Genomic DNA, 16,552 nt, shown 5'->3' with positions numbered 1-16,552 from the left:
GGTATTGATGTGCCATCATAGGCGTGCGCACAGGGTATGCACACCCATATCACCCCATGAAACACAGATTCCCTTTACTGCCCTGGCTTCCCCTAACACCCGCAGAGCTGCTGGCTTTCCTCTTCTTCTCTCCCACCGGCTGTTGCTGTGGGCACACACAGGGGATGTTTTAGGATGAGTGGGGGAAGGGGCTTGTAAATAAGTAATTTATTAGCCCTTTTCTGAATGAACGAGTGATCGATACTGTGTGTTTGAGCTTTGAAGTGCACATCCTAATGCAATAGACTGTGCACACCTATGTGTGCCATCCTGGAGGAGTTGGACTGCCTGTGCAACCTTTATAGGGTCCAAGTATCGCCTTGTGCTACCAATAGTGACACTGACCCTAGCCAAATGCAAAACTAGTGAAAAACAGTCAGAAAAGATAGAGAAAAAAAATGTCAGCCACCCACCTGAAAAAACATTCCTGTTTTGGAGGTTGTCTTATTGTTGCCCATCTAGTGCACCTGTTGTTAATTTCAATTAACAGCAAAGCAGCTGAAACTGATTAACAACCCCCTCTGTATACACCCCTCCCCCTCTGCTACTTAAAGCGGGATTCCACCCGCAATTATTATTTTTTTTAAAGTCAGCAGCTACTAACAGTGTAGCTGCTGACATTTACTAAGGACACTTACCTTGTCCTACGTGCCCGCGCTGATGGCCCCCCCCGATGCCGATCCCACGATCGATGCAGGTCCCGCGCCGCCATTCACACTAGGGGAAACAGGCAGTGAAGCCTTACGGCTTCACTGCCCATTTCCTACTACGCCTGTGTGAGTCTCGTGCCGGCTTGTGAATGGGCGGCTGCTCTCTGAGAACACACACAGTTCCCAGAAAGCAGCGCGCCCCATTCACTAGGAGAAGAAGAAGAAGAAAACATTCCGCGGTGCCGAAGAGGCAGATTACGGACTTCCGCATAGCAACAGGTATTTCGGGTGAGTATAATTTTTTTTTTTTTTTCACTTTTATTTTATTTTATTTTTTTAATACTTTTGGCCAAATGTTGTTTTCCTGGGTGGAACTCCGCTTTAACTGACCAAGTCAATATCCCAGGAGTTCTGATTCAAAAGTGTTCCTTAAATTTTTTTGAGCAGTGTATATATATATATATATATATATATATATATATATATATATATATATATATATATATATATATATATAAAGGGAAAACACATTTCGCAGTAAAAACCACAGATGACCCTGTATGTATACACAGGTGATGGTCATACTGCAGGCTTCCTTGAGAGACACGAACACAAAGATCCCAGTGTAACAAGAAGTAACCAAAGATGTCTCTGGTGGTGTGTGGCTGGATACAATCCTGCCAAAAGGATACAAATGTTTCCAGTGCTAGAAATGCATTTAGTTTCAGTGAGATAAACACAGACTCATATAAGGCTGCATTCACACTGTAACACCGCGTATGCGGCGTATTTTGCCGCGATTTGTGTAACTTTTTTTTTTTTTCCACAAATCATTTCCATTGCTGTCTATGGCCGAACGCCAATGCCGCCTGAAAAAAAGGGTCCGGGACTTGTTTTCAGGCGGCAGGCGTACGGCGTTTCGGCGTGAGATGTGAACCATCTCATAGACAGCAATGGAAATTCGCCCCTCCAGCGTATCGAGCGTCGGGTGTTTTGTCGCCTAGGTGTGAATGGAGCCTAAAATTGCAATTAAAAAAAAAAAAAGGGTGTTTACATAAAAGTAACCCCGTTTAATGAAACGAATACATTGTTCGCCATAACCCATTGAGGCCCTCCACTAGACTCCTGCTGTAGTATCTGGAACCAGGCCATCAGTAGAAGATCATTTAGGCTCCGTTTCCACCATTGCAACCGTAAAGTTGTGTGATTTACAGTTCGACTTTGTGATGCGATTTTTGATACGATGTCATGCGACCAATGAGAACCATGGGAGAAAAAAGTCGCACCAAAGTCAGAACAAAGCATAATGACATAATCAACGCTTACTAGGGGTGGTCATAATGTTATATACTTTCCTGTCTTTGTGATGAGTTGTCACATACAGGCCAATCAGGCTCGAGTAATGATTTGTCTACATTTGGATAACCTGTGAAGATGTATTCCATGCATTTCTAAGCAGGGAACATCATGGATGCCACATCATGGATGGCACATGCACGTGGTGACCAGAGCCTTCAATGATTCATGGTGGGTGAATAGAAATTGGATTTCGGTCCCCAAACCAACCACAGAGGGAACAGGGCAGTTGAAATAAACTTTTTTTCCTAATGATCAGGGCTTTTTTTCAGGGGGAACTTGGTGGAACTCAGTTCCACCACCTCTGGCTCAGACCCTTGGGGGGGCCTCCTCACCATAATCACTTGTAAACACAGAAGTCCGGTTTCTGTGTTTACAAGTGACAGCTCTGCACTCTGTATGTAATGCAATCCTGGTATTTAATGCCCCTTTAAGACCCTTCTACTGTTCGTGAAATTTGACTGACCACACCCACTATTTGATGGGATTTGGAGGGTGTGTGTGGGGGAGGGGTTTTGGGGGGTCGTGGTTGAGTTCCAGCACCTATTGTTTAAGAAAAAAAGCCCTGCTAATGATTCATGGTGGGCACCATAGCTCATTGCAGCTGCTGTGAAGACTCTCCTAGCAAGGTGTAGGTTACCTCTGCTCTTTAACTGTTGTGGAACTACAAGTCCCATGATGCATTACAAGACAAATACCCAACGGCATGATGGGATTTGTAGTTTCGCCACACTTGGAGTGCTGATGTTGCCGATCCCTTCCTTAGAGTAAACAACACAACGTCCCCGGATGTTTTATACTCGGAGCTAAACTCCAATAAAGGGAATTCCTTAGAAACGACAAGCTGCCATATCATGCCTCCAGTGCTGGCTATACACCCAATTCCACGTCTTTCTGCATCGGTATCACACCCCCTGCTGGCGGGAGCTGCTTCTGCAGGGGGCGTGGATCTCTGACGTCAGACACGCAGGTGAGTTCCTGCCGACCGGGATAATTACAGCGTGCGCCATGCTGTCCGCATTCACCAATCATGAAACAGCCGAGGGGCGGGACCTCGGTGCTTCTTGTTGCTGAGTGGTTGGTTGCCTAGCAACAAGAAACACAAGTTTGTCCGTGATATAAACCGATTATCCTTCGTGTGATCTAAAGCGCAGAGTTTATTAGGTGGATTCCCCGATAGTGCCGGTGAGTGTCCCTTACACGTGTGTGGGAGAGATGGAGGGTGGTGGGTGTACTGTGCACTCTATGGAGGGGACAGTTGTCTCTACATTCAGCATGTGTGAAGGATCAGAGGGTGTGTTCTCATTTATTGATGATAAAGTCAGTATCAGGGTGAGCTCAGCTCAGCCAAGCTAATGTATATCCTCACCACTGTTGTGTCACATTGGGGAGATTTCCCTTCACTTCCTGTCCCTGAAACGCAACAGGAAGTGAGGGGCACGCAGGGATGGAACACAAATAACATATCATTGGTGTCAGTAGAGGGAATAGTGCTCCATCATTGGTGTCAGAAGCAATAGTGCTCCATCATTGGTGTCAGTAGAAGCAATAGTGCCCCATCGTTGGTGTCAGTAGAGGGAATAGTGCTCCATTGTTGGTGTGAGTAGAGGGAATAGTGCTCCATCATTGGTGTCAGTAGAGGGAATAGTGCTCCATCGTTGGTGTCAGTAGAGGGATTAGTGCTCTATCGTTGGTGTCAGTAGAGGGAATAGTGCTCCATCGTTGGTGTCAGTAGAGGGATTAGTGCTCTATCGTTGGTGTCAGTAGAGGGAATAGTGCCCCATCATTGGTGTCAGTAGAGGGATTAGTGCTCTATCGTTGGTTTTTAGTAGAAGGAATAGTGCTCCATCATTGGTGTCAGTAGAGGGAATAGTGCCCCATCGTTGGTGTCAGTAGAGGGAATAGTGCTCCATCGTTGGTGTCAGTAGAGGGAATAGTGCCCCATCATTGGTGTCAGTAGAGGGAATAGTGCCCCATCGTTGGTGTCAGTAGAGGGAATAGTGCCCCATCGTTGGTGTCAGTAGAGGGAATAGTGCCCCATCATTGGTGTCAGTAGAGGGATTAGTGCTCTATCGTTGGTTTTTAGTAGAAGGAATAGTGCCCCATCGTTGGTGTCAGTAGAAGGAATGGTAACAGTTAGGTCCGCGGGCCAGTTTCAGCAGACATGTTTGGTCGTGTGTAGGCCCGAGCGTGCAGGATTCCAGCAAACATTTGCCCGCCGGGCCTTTTCCCAGCGGACAAATATTCCTGGACTTGTTTTAAAACAGTCCGCTGGAATCCTGCCCGCTCGGACATGTTCGGTCGTCTGTACAGACCTACCGTACATGTCCGAGCGCCCGCCATCCCTCGCATGCGTCGAATGACTTTGACGCATGCGTGGAAGCATTTAACTGGCAGGCCCGCCCACGTCGCCGCGTCATTGTCGCGGCGACACCGCGTCATCGTCGCGGCGACACCGCGGACACGCCCCGCGTATTGTTTACGCGCGGATTTCTGTACGATGGTTAGTACAGCCATCGTACAGAAATCCCCGGGCAGACATGTACGGTGAAAACGGTCCGGCGGACTGGTTTCATCGTACATGTTTGCCCGTGTGTACACGGCCTCAGAGGAACAAATGGCCAGATAAAGGCAAGCAGTTTGGAGACCATTTGTCCACCTACATCTGGCCACCTATAGGGATTACGTGGGTCTGTATTTCCTCTAATGATGGAGACAGACATGGGTGAGACTAAGGAAAAGCTGACACTCTGCATGGGTTAATCACAGGCAGTGAGACATTTCCCGATCCGAAGCTGCACAGACTGATCAGCACTGTGGAATGTCAGCTTCCTGGCGGTGTGGGCACGTGGAATTGGTGAATATGTCCGAGCCCATCCTTAGGTGGGACATATGTGACGTGTATCTGTTATGATCCAACCAAGAATGGAATGAGTCCCAGACCCCCTAATGAGGTGGAGTGGTGGGCCACAGTGTGAAGAGACCTAAAGCTGCACTCTGTCCCAAGAGACAGCAAGTCCAACTCGGAATTCTTCCAACTGTACTCGGGTTGTGTTAGATGGTCTGACTTGCTCCTGACTTCTTGGTATTCTCTCAGCTGAGTTTCTTTGTGGTTTTGCACTCAGTGATTTGATTGGGGAAGCAAAGCAGCTCAGACACAAATCGCCACAAAAACTCTTATCGGTACATTCCTTAAAATGATTAATAATGATTAAAAGTACTTCAAAAACATCTACTTTTAACATTATTTCACCTTTTCAGGAAAAAAATAAAAGGTGAACTAATACCCTACTACAGGGTCAGCACCCTTGGGCCCACGGCCTGCCACTGTTAAATGTCCGGCATGTCAGTGCCGTGATGAATTCACGCACACCTGGCCCGTGGACATTTTCTCCGCTCTCCTCTTCTTTGGACAGTGGTCGGGATCTCAGGGCTGGATGGGGGCGAGAACTGCTTCAGTACACTTTTCACATTAAACTGATTGGTTGCCGGGGCGATACTAGCAACCAATCACCAGCCTGTTAATGTTAAAAGTTAACTTCAGCAGTTCCCACCCCCATCCAGCCCTGTGATTCTGCTCTGCTGTACACCTGTGTAAGGTAGGGAAGTTCTACCTACACAGTGTGTGTGTGTGTTTGTGGGGTGTGGTACAGGGGGGCAGAAGACACTGCTTTGGGGGGCACAGGAACCTGCTATGGGGGAGGGAGCAGAGGACACTCTGGGAGTGATGTGAAGGAGGACACTGCTGTGGGGGTACAGAGGACATTGCAATAGGGGGGCCATATTGGGGACCCCTTCTCCCCTGGGGACAGGAACCCTTCTCCCCTGGGGACGGGGAGAAGCTGTGGGGGTACAGAGGGCATTGCAATAGGGGGGCCATATTGGGGACCCCTTCTCCCATGGGGACAGGAACCCTTCTCCCCTGGGGACGGGGACCCCACCTCACCATGGGGCTGGAACCCCAAAGTTCTGCTTTAAGTGAGCCAAAATGAGGATCAGGTGCCACAAGGATAGCAATTTCTGTAGAAGAAAAGAGTTTTTAGGGCTTTTTTATGACCCTTCTTGAATGCCAATGTTGTACTCTCATGTCGGGTACACACGATCATTGTTCGGGTTGTAAAAAATGACGTGTTTTTTTAATGTCATTAAAAACGATTGTGTGTGGGCTTCAGAGCATTTTTCGGGTTCTGAAAAACGGGCAAAAAAAAATTCGAACAGGCTCTATTTTTTAACAACGTTATTAACGGTGTCGTATTTTGGGTTGTAAAAAATGGTTGTGTGTGGGCTTTAACGATGTGAAAAATCCGCGCATGCTCAGAAGCAAGTTATGAGACGGGAGCGCTCGTTCTGGTAAAACTACCGTTCGTAATGGAGTAAGCACATTCATCACGTTGTAACAGACAGAAAAGCGCGAATCGTCTTTTACTAACACAAAATCAGCTAAAGCAGCCCAAAGGGTGGCGTCATCCGAATGGAACTTCCCCTTTATAGTGCCGTCGTACGTGTTGTACGTCACCACGCTTTGCTAGAGCATTTTTTTTTCACAATCGTGTGTAGGCAAGGCCGTTTTAATGATCGGGTTTAAAAAAACTTTGTTTTTTCTATACCCTTAAAAACTACTTTTGTTTTACAACCCGAAAAATGATCGTGTGTACGGGGCATTACTCTCAGGACAAGCACTAGAATGACCATACACAGCCCCATTATGCACACAATACTACATATTCAGGCATTTCTAGCAGCTGGCTGTATATGGGTTAACAAAAGAGTAGTATGCTTTTCTTTTCAGTAGATTTTTTATTGATTTTTTTACAATGATACAGCTGTAAAGTCATATAAATGCATAGCAACACGCAATATATAGATTGTTACATTACGTAAACTTGCGTAAGCAAAAGTACGCACAAAACGGGGTGCATGAAACAAAAAAAAAGATCGAAAATATCATGGAGGAAGGCAAGGGTAATAGAAGGGGTGGGAGGAGAAAGAGAGAGCACAACAGGGTAACATTTGTTGTATTGATTTGACCAAATGTAAAGTAGCAGTTTCACATGTGACTGAATAGAACTTTTTGCATACCGAGTTCCTAAGGGAGCCCGATGCCGCGTACACATGACCGTTTTTCATGACCCCAGAGCATTTTTCTCAACGTGAAAAATGGCGATTAAAAATTTAGAACCTGCTCTAGTTTTTCTCATAGTTTTTCACGGCGTAGTTTTTCATGTCGTGAAAAATGGTTGTGTGTAGGCTTTAAGGACAGGGGAAAAAACATGTATGCTTAGAAGCAAGTTACGAGAAGGAAAATTTGCATTATCAGCCCAAAGGGTTGCGCCATTCGAATAGAACTTCCCCTTTATAGTGCATTTTTATCACGATCGTGTGTATGCAAGGCAGGCTTGAGAGGAATCGCATCGAGAAAAACGTTGTTTTTTTCCATGACATGAAAAACGGTCATGTGTACGCGGCATTGGGTTAAAGTGGAGGTTCACCCAAAAAAAACAATTTTTAACAATAGATTGGGCCTAATTATGGGAAGCAGAATCGGGTGTTTTGTTCAATGCAGTACTTACCGTTTTAGAGATAGATGTTCTCCCGCCGCTTCCGGGTATGGGCTGCGGGACTGGGCATTCCTATTTGATTGACAGCCTTCCGACCGTCGCATACAGCGCGTCACCAGTTTCCGAAAGTAGCCGAACGTCGGTGCGCAGGCGCCGTATAGAGCCGCACCGACGTTCGGCAACTCGTGACGCTCTGTATGCGACCGTCAGAAGGCTGTCAATCAAATAGGAACGCCCAGTCCCGAAGACCATACCCGGAAGTGGCGGAGAACATCTATCTCTAAAACGGTAAGTACTGCATTGATTTTAAACAAAACACCCGATTCTGCTTCACGTAATTAGGCCCAATCTATTGTTAAAAATAGTTTTTTTTGGGTGAACCTCCACTTTAACCCAATGCCGCGTACACATGACCGTTTTTCATGTCATGGGAAAAAACAATGTTTTTCTCGATGCGATTCCTCTCAAGCCTGCCTTGCATTCAGAGAGGATTCATTCATAAAAATAAAATAAAAAATATAGCGTGGGGGTCCCCCCAAATTCAATTACCAGGCCCTTCAGGTCTGGTATGGATATTAAGGGGAACCCCGCCATCTATTTAAAAAAAAAATGACGTGGGGTTCCCCCAAATATCCATTCCAGACCCTTCAGGTCTGGGGAACCCAGGATCAAAGGAAAGACTTAGTCCAGGCACTAATTATCTCTCGCCTAGACTTTTCAAATGGAGTCCTACTAGGCATTCCCATCAAATGGTTCAAGAAACTGCAGTTGGTGCAGAATCAAGCAGCCAGGCTCATTTACAATCTTCAAAAGCAAGATCACATCAGCCCTGTGCTCAAAGAACTCCACTGGCTCCCGGTTATAAAACGTGCTGATTTTAAAATCCTCTGCCTGATTTACAGAGGTTATTACCAGCTGGGTCCACAGTTCCTGTCAGACCTGACCCCACACTATACACCTAGACGCTGTCTCCGTTCAGCCGACAAAGCCCTAATCACTGGCAATACCGATAGGCTAATTTCCATAGGAGGTAAACGGTTTGGTTCTGCGGGGGCTACTCTCTGGAACCAAACCCTGCTTACCATTCGCATCTCTCCAAGCCTTTATACGTTTAGGAAAAAGCTTTTTTCCAAGCATTCCAATCCTAGGTCTATCTTCCTCTGTTCATCCCCTCGCTGACTTCTAAATCTTTCTTTCCCTCTCCCTCCTCTCTTCTTCTCTTTTTTTTTTTTTTTTTTCTTTTCTATCTCCTCCTCTGCCCTGCAGCAGTTGCGTTTATTTATGCTACCCTCGCCAGAACATCCGGACAATCTGTTATAAAGCGCTTTGGCACCACCGACTGGTGGTATATGGGCGCTTTACAAATAAATAAATAAATAAATCTCCACCCTAAATTAAAAAAAAATAAATGGAGTGGAGTTCCCCCAAAAATCCACACCAGACCCCTTATCCGAGCATGTTAACCCGGCCGCAGAAAAGATGGGGGACAAGGGCCTCATCCCCACAACCCTTGCCAGGTGGTTGTGGGGGTCTGCGGGCGGGGGGCTTATCAGAATCTGGAAGACCCCTTTAACAAAGGGGACCCCCAGATCCTGCCCCCCTATGTGAATTGGTAATGGGGTACATTGTACCCCTACCATTTCACAAAGGAAGTGTAAATGGTTGTAAAAAACACACACACCGTAGAAAAAAGTCCTTTATTAATAAAAAAAAAAAAGAGAAAAAATCCAGCGATGGTAATCCACTCTCGATCCCCTCTCCCTGTTACAACGTTGTCTGTATCCAGCGACGGGTGATCTCCTCTCCGGTCCAGCGATGAGAAGATCATCCGGGATCCAGAGCGCAGCGTCGCCCACCTCCTCTCTCCGCCGGACACAGCCCGGAGAATGACGCGGGTGAAGCTGTGACATTTCTTTTATTGGTGAGGCGGGGCCACCCGTCACGTGAATAGAAGCAGAGAAGGCGTTCACTTGGACTCAGCAGTATGAATTATATTGATAAGTTTGCGAGTTGCATTGAATGTTTGTCTCCCTTTCGTAAACCCAGATTGATCCTGATTTATCAATAAGGGGCCGGATTCAAGAAGCAATTGCGCCTGTGTAACCATAGGTTACACAGCGCAATTGCTTACTTGCCCCGGCGTAACGAGTGCTCCTGATTCAGGAACCTCGTTACGCTGACTGCAGCCTAAGATCTGCGCGGCATAAGCCTCTTATGCCCGCATATCTTAGGCTGCATTCTTGCGGTGGACGCTAGGTGGCGTTCACTTTGTGCTCAGTGTATAGTATGCAAATTGCATACTAACACCGATTCACAACGTTGCGCGAGCCCTGCGTACGCAATTTACGTCGTTTACGTACAGCGATTTTCGCGCAAGGCTGCCCCTGCTACGTATACCCGTCGTTCCCGCGTCGCAAAATTAGAATTTTACGTCGTTTGCGTAAGTGAATGGCGCTGGACGCCATTCACGTTCACTTTGAAGCAAATGACGTCCTTGCGACGTCATTTGCCGCAATGCACGTTGGGAAAGTTTCCCGACGGAGCATGCGCTCTACGATCGGCGCGGGAACGCGCCTAATTTAAATGATTCCCGCCCCCTACGGGATCATTTAAATTGCATGCTCTAGCGCCGGGCTTCTGCTCCATGAATCAAGGGCAGCGGAGCAAATTTGCGGGGGCGCAGGGCAAAAACGTTGCCCTGCGCCTCCGTAAATAATGCGCAAATCTCTTTGAATCCGGCCCACGGGCACTAAGTTTATCAATCTGGTGGCTATTAGTTTTTCATATATTTTTGTGTTTAAATTGAGAAGTGAAATGGGTTGGATGTTTCGTGGCGAGGTAGGGCCCTTACCTGGCTTTGTCATTGTTTATAATCAATGCATTTAACATTTCTGGTGGAAGAGAAGAGGCAGCGTCATTGCTCACTTGTGATAAAAAGGGTGCCAGTACTGTTCTAAACTGTTTTATAGTATTCCCCAGTAAGGTCACCTGGTCCTGGGGATTTGTTAGGATTGAAATTATAGCCATAATTTCCAGTGGCGTAAATGGTGAATATTTTAGGGATATTTATTTCTTGTAGAAATGATTCTATCTCCTGTGTGGATGGTTGTGTAGCAGTGGAGTCATCTTTTAGGTTGTAGAGTGTGCTATAATAGTGACTAAATTCATCTGCAATAGCTTGCGGGTCTAATCATTTCTTTTTTGAAGTAGGATGGTTAAGATGCGTAGTGGCCTTTGATTCTGATAGCCATGGCTTTCCCTGCCTTGTTGCCTGTAGAATAGTGTTTGGCTTTAAAGTGCTTTTGAGCTTTTTAAATGATTCTAGTAAACACGCTCTCAGTTCTTGTCTGAGGCGTAATAATTCATCTTTTAGTGCAGGGTCAGCATTGGTTTAGTTTTGATTCTCTAAGGTTTTAATATGGGTTGTGAGAGTGTCTAAATGCTGTGATCTCTTCCTCTTTTCTCTGGCACTTAATTGAATAATGATCCCCCTAATGTCCTTCATTCAGTTAAAAAAATTCTTCTAGGCGTTCACGTATATAGGCTAAATAAACTGGTGAATGGATAATTGAGGCATTGGCTCTACCGATCTTTGTGCGAGGGTCAGATGGTGAGTTGTCAGTGGTCATTGTGACGGGTGCATGGTCAGACCATGTAATGGTGGATATAGCTGATTTGGACACTTTGGGTAGAGTCCATTTGTCCACCAAAATGTAATATATCCGGGTGTGCGAATTGTGACGGTGAGAGAAGGAGTAGTCATGTTCGGTGGTGTGGTGGCACCTCCATACATTATATAGGTCGTTGTACCTTAAGTATCCCATAGGTGAAAAGAGTGTGCTGGTGCGGGAAGAGGTATCTAGAGTTGTCTGTTACAATATTGAAGTCTTCGCACATAATGAAGTGGCCTTGGCGAAAATAGTTGATTTTCTTCATCAGTTTGGATAGCAATCTAATTTGTTTGACATTGGGTGCGTACACTAACTATAGTGTATCTAGTGGTGTTTAAGGTACAGTCCAGGGCGAGGTATTTGCCATCTGTGTCCACAAGACTGTTGTGGAGAGTAAAAGCGATTGTATTTCTGTTGGCTATCATGACTCCATTTTTCTTTGTGGGTCCTGACACTTAAAATATATGGGTGACGTTTTTGTTGGTACCAAGGGGTCCTGCATTGATTTTTAAAGTGAGTCTTTTGTATGCATAGGATTTTGTTGTTAGAGTCCTGTACTGTACAGTGTATGCCACATGGAGGCTCTTTTTTCGGCTCAGTAGATGTTGGATGTAGTCATCTTTTTAGGTCAGCAGGATTCGTTGAGGTGGTGAGTCTGGTAAATCTTTGCTAGGATTCCTTTTGTACTCTCAGGGAGGTTAGGTGAGTAAAAACAGTAAGTCTATGGTTAAGACAAGAATGAAGAATAACAGAGAGGGTAAGGGTAATAGGGGTAAACAGTGGTCTGAGACAAACTGCTGAATATTATGCAGGCACAGAATCAGAGTGCAGGACTGGTTTTAAATACATTGACACCACTAACCTGGTTCAGACTTGTAGTTATTTGTATGATGACTTTTGGAGGAAGCTTGGTCTTTCTCGTAGTTTGGCTGTGCTGGTTTAATTCCCCAAGTGTGAAGCAGTTGTAGGTCCTCTTCGACTGTAAATATATTGTGTTTCATTCCATTTCTGGTAACCATTAATTTGGTCGGGAATCCCCATTGATGTGGGATTTTGTGGTTGTTGAGGGGTTATGTGATAGTGTTTAGTTGTCGTCTCTGTTGAGGAGTGTATTGAGAGAGATCTGCATAGCATTGTAGCCTTGCATACAGGGTTGGAAGCTGGCCAAGATGTCTTGCCTTTTCCAGGGGTTGGTCTTTCATGTTATAAAAATGAATTCTCATCAACAAATCTTGCATGACCTCTGTGGGAAGGTGAGGAGGTTTGAGGAGAAGGTGTATACAATCGATGATGGTTTCCATTGGTGAAAGATCAGGCAGGAGTGTTTATATTTTTCTGGCATACGAGTTGAGATCAGTTGGAAGAATCGTTTTGGGTAATCCCCTTATTTTCACATTATTTCGTTGCGACCTATCTTCTAGGTCCGCCATCTTGGCTTTCACCCATTGCTGTTCCTCACGGGTATGATCGTGAGCATCCACTAAATCATTTACACTTTCAGTCATGGCACTCATTTGTTGTTCAATATGATACTTTCTGTCCCATGAAACTCATTTCTGACTTGAATTTAGAGAACATGGAGGAAATATCATTATGGAGCGAGCTGTGAAGAGACATGAGCATCTCCTTCATAGTGGTGTCTATAACCAGTTGGTTAGAGATTGAAAATGCTGCTATAGGAGATGGATGGGCTAACTGTGTGAGGAGATTCTCCAATGCAGGGCTTACCTCATGAGCCTGTGTGCCAGAATACAGGCGCATCCGCGACTTGGCTGGGCTATTACTGATGGACGATGGTTGGGATGAAGAAGAGTTTGAGGATTCATTCTGCAGGGATATTTCTAGGCCATGCGCATCAGGGAGGTCAGTGTATGAATCGTCTTTGTGCTGTGAGAGGCCACGGGCGGCATCTTGGATTCGTCCTCCCAGCGGCTAAGAGAAGAAACCTATCAGTTTTTTTTAGGCTGCTGGTATTCTTTTTGTTTGTGAGATGGTCCGGGCCGGTGCCCCTGTGTGTAGGGGTCTGTGGATGGCATAGTTGTAGCTCTGGTAATGCTGTTCGGTTCTCTGTTCGGCGCTGGAGCTGTGTAATTAGGTGTCCATACTGCTCGGAGGTTAGCCACGCCCCTAGTAGTATGCTTTTCTGATTGTTAAGTCATGTTGGGAAAAAAATCTGTGCTTAGAGAAAATAATTTTCTCTATGCAAAAAGAAACAATTTTTTTTTTTACATGAGAAAAACGCTTGCTACATAAATCTTAGAAATGGCGGATTAAGATTGTGAGGGGGTTAAAACGAGATTGTGGATTATTTTTTTTTATTTTTTTTAACGATTTCTCGGGCACCTCTGATTTATTTATTTTGTCTGGTAGAAATGTAGTGAGTATATTAACATACTTGTGGCTTATACCCAGCCAGGGCCCTTGCACCATCCGATGGTCCTCTTGGACATGCAGACTGACCATCCAGGAGGCGTTGTCAAATATGATCCCCAAAATATAAAAGGCTCACTATAGCATAAAGTCCTTAAAACTTTATTCCAACTAATCAAAATTATTGCACTTGCATCAAAGAAAACATATTTTCTCCCCATAAAACAAACAAGCCGGCCGGGAGATTAGCAGCGTCCCGTCCTTCCTTCCGGTACTCAAGGACCATGGTGACGTCTGCACGTCACTCCACCCAACGGTCAGCAGGAGGAAGAATAGTGCTCCTTCATTGGTGTCAGTTCCTTATCAGTGGGAGAAATTTCACCAGATTCTTATTGTAACTGGAAGGAATAATTCCCTGTTGGTGTCAGTGGAAGGAATAGTGCCATATCATAGGTGTCAGTGGCAAATTATTATGCCCCATTTTTTATTGTCAGTGGAAGGAATAGTGTCTCACCATTGTGTCAGTGGGAGGAATAGTGCCCCTTCGTTGGTGTCAGTGGAAGGGATAGTGTCTGATTGTTCACACCTGTGGCATTAATTATGCCCCATGTCAGTGGGAGGAATGGTGTCCTACTGTTGGTGTCAGTGGGCGGAATAGTGCTCTATCATTGGTATCAATGAAAGGAAAAGTGCCCCATTGTTGGTGTCAGTAGGAGGAATATTGCCCCCCTGTTTTTGTCAGTTGAAGGAATAGTTCCTCACCGTTGGTGTCAGTAGAAGGAATAGTGCCCTGCCTCTGTGTCAGTGGGAGAAATAATGCCCCATCATTCATATAAATGAAAGGGAACAGTGCATTATCATTGGCATCAGTGGAAGGAATAATTCCCTATCAGTGTCAGAAGAAGGAAAAGTGCCCCACTGTTGGCGTCTGTGAAAGGAACAATTCCCTTTTCATTGATGTCAGTGGAAGGTATAGTGACTAATTGTTGGTATCAGTGGGAATTGCAGTGCCTTCTCTCAGTGAGGGGGATAATGCCCCAATGTTTATGTCACTGGAAGGAATGGTGCTTCATCGTTGGTGTCAGTGGAAATAATAGGAAGGACGGGTCGCTGCTAATCTGCCGGCCAGCTTGTTTGTTTCTAAGCTTGATAATGTTTGTCATTTTCTAACTTTGTTAATAATAAAAAACAGTCGCTCACAATAAATGAGTGCAATTGCATATATATATAAAATTAAGAGTATAGCAATCTAATGAAAGGGAAATACAGATCATGGAAGAAAATAAAAGAATATATGTGACGATTTTCACTCTGGATATAAAACTACAGACAGTAAGAGAGGGAGAGAAGTAGAGCTATTGAAGAATTTACTCCTCAGTTTGTCCGAAGAGGAATAATGCATCCATATATACCAAGTATTGGTATTTTCCCACTTCTCGAACTCTTTAGCTCACATCTCCTCCATAAGCATAATATTCATTTGGTTCTCCCAAGAACAAAGGGGTGGGGCAAACGTATTCTTCCATTACTTGGATATTAATTGTCTAGCTGCGGCGAGGAAGACTTTTAGTAAACTGGATTTTTGGGATATAATCGTGTCGGGAGAATGAACAATAAAGCTATAGTGGGGGAGGGGGTGAGAGGTTTATCGTAGATCTCCGCAAAATAATGGAAGATCTGCGACCAGAAGGGGCGGATAGTGTCACACTCACACCATATATAAAGATACGTTCCTCTCTTCATATGGCATCGCCAACATGTGTCCGCGGCTGATGGAAATATCTGATTGATGGTGGCTTAATTGTTTTTTAAAGGCGAAACATAGTGTTTTTTTTTTTTTTTATTAGTTGGAATAAAGTTTTTAAGGATTTTATGCTATAGTGAGCCTTTTATATTTTTGGGGATCATATTTGGATGGTTGGTCTGCATGTCTAAGAGGACGGTGCAAAGGCCCTGGCTGGGTAAGAGCCACAAGTGTAACTGACCTTCCGTGATATGAGGTCTGTGCAAGCTGGTAGGTGAGCACCTTTTCTATGATATTGGTGATAATTGAAGGATCAGACACTGTAAGGTGGTGGATGGTATAGACACTGATATAAAGAGTATTTTTCCATCACTTTTGGACTTGTGTTTGGCGTATCGAGTTGAATCTTATTATCAGTGCAACTTCATATAAGAATACATAATATGGGACTGTGTTATATCTTATACAGTAGAGTTACTGCTTTAATGATTTGTATGCAATTTAGGCTTTTAGCGCATTATTAATGCAGTTTGAAATAATCAAAATTATAACTGGAGCAAACTGGGCTAATAGCAACGATATTAACTAACCCAAAAAAATGAACGGCCTTTATATGCACACTACTCATACAATCCCAACAGTGGGCAGGGTGTAGGCATTCCTGAAAAAGGGCTACCCCTGGAGGTGGCTATAAAGTACTGGTGCCTAATTGTCAGTGTTAGCTGGCTTACATTGGGGCCCTTCTGTAAGGTGGTGCATAGAAGCTGTCCCTTAAAGCATGTGTAATAAATGTTGTGCTAACTGTGTATAGCAAGGAATTAAGAATTGTATTTATGCTCACCACTCCTGACAGATGACAGGTCTGGTCCCATATGCTTGTTTGTCAGCTGTTCCAGAAGTCCCATTTTTCACAATCTGTTCCAAACTGTCTCTCCCTGACTGTAGGTACACACAGCAATGGGTCCCTTTAGCTTTGGGTTCTGGTACACAGACACCATCAGCTTGCTCTGTCTCACATGGCCGGTACTGCAGTGATGGGAGAGCGAGCTGGTGGGACACACAGACGGCTGCTCCCAGCTACATTAGTATGCAGCATTACAGTTTGTTTGCATATTAGCCCTGAAAAAGTAGTGCTTTTATGTTTCTGAATCTCACTAGATGGAA

The 16,552-nt window shown here is 44.9% G+C and overlaps 1 protein-coding gene across 1 annotated transcript in view; it reads left to right on the top strand.

Annotated features, from left to right (window-relative positions):
- The first annotated feature begins 3,064 nt into the window (after positions 1-3,064).
- The window catches only part of ZBBX (zinc finger B-box domain containing), a 126,988-nt gene continuing 113,500 nt past the window's right edge, over positions 3,065-16,552 (top strand). Inside the window, exon 1 of the mRNA XM_040347715.1 lies at positions 3,065-3,230. The gene's annotated coding sequence lies outside the window, so the exon portion shown is untranslated. The remainder of the gene's footprint in view (positions 3,231-16,552) is intronic.

This window comes from Rana temporaria, chromosome 4 (assembly GCF_905171775.1).
Source record: "Rana temporaria chromosome 4, aRanTem1.1, whole genome shotgun sequence".
Lineage (NCBI taxonomy): Eukaryota > Metazoa > Chordata > Amphibia > Anura > Ranidae > Rana > Rana temporaria.
The sequence above is the reverse complement of the archived record's forward strand: the minus strand, read 5'-3'. Positions and strand labels throughout refer to the sequence as shown.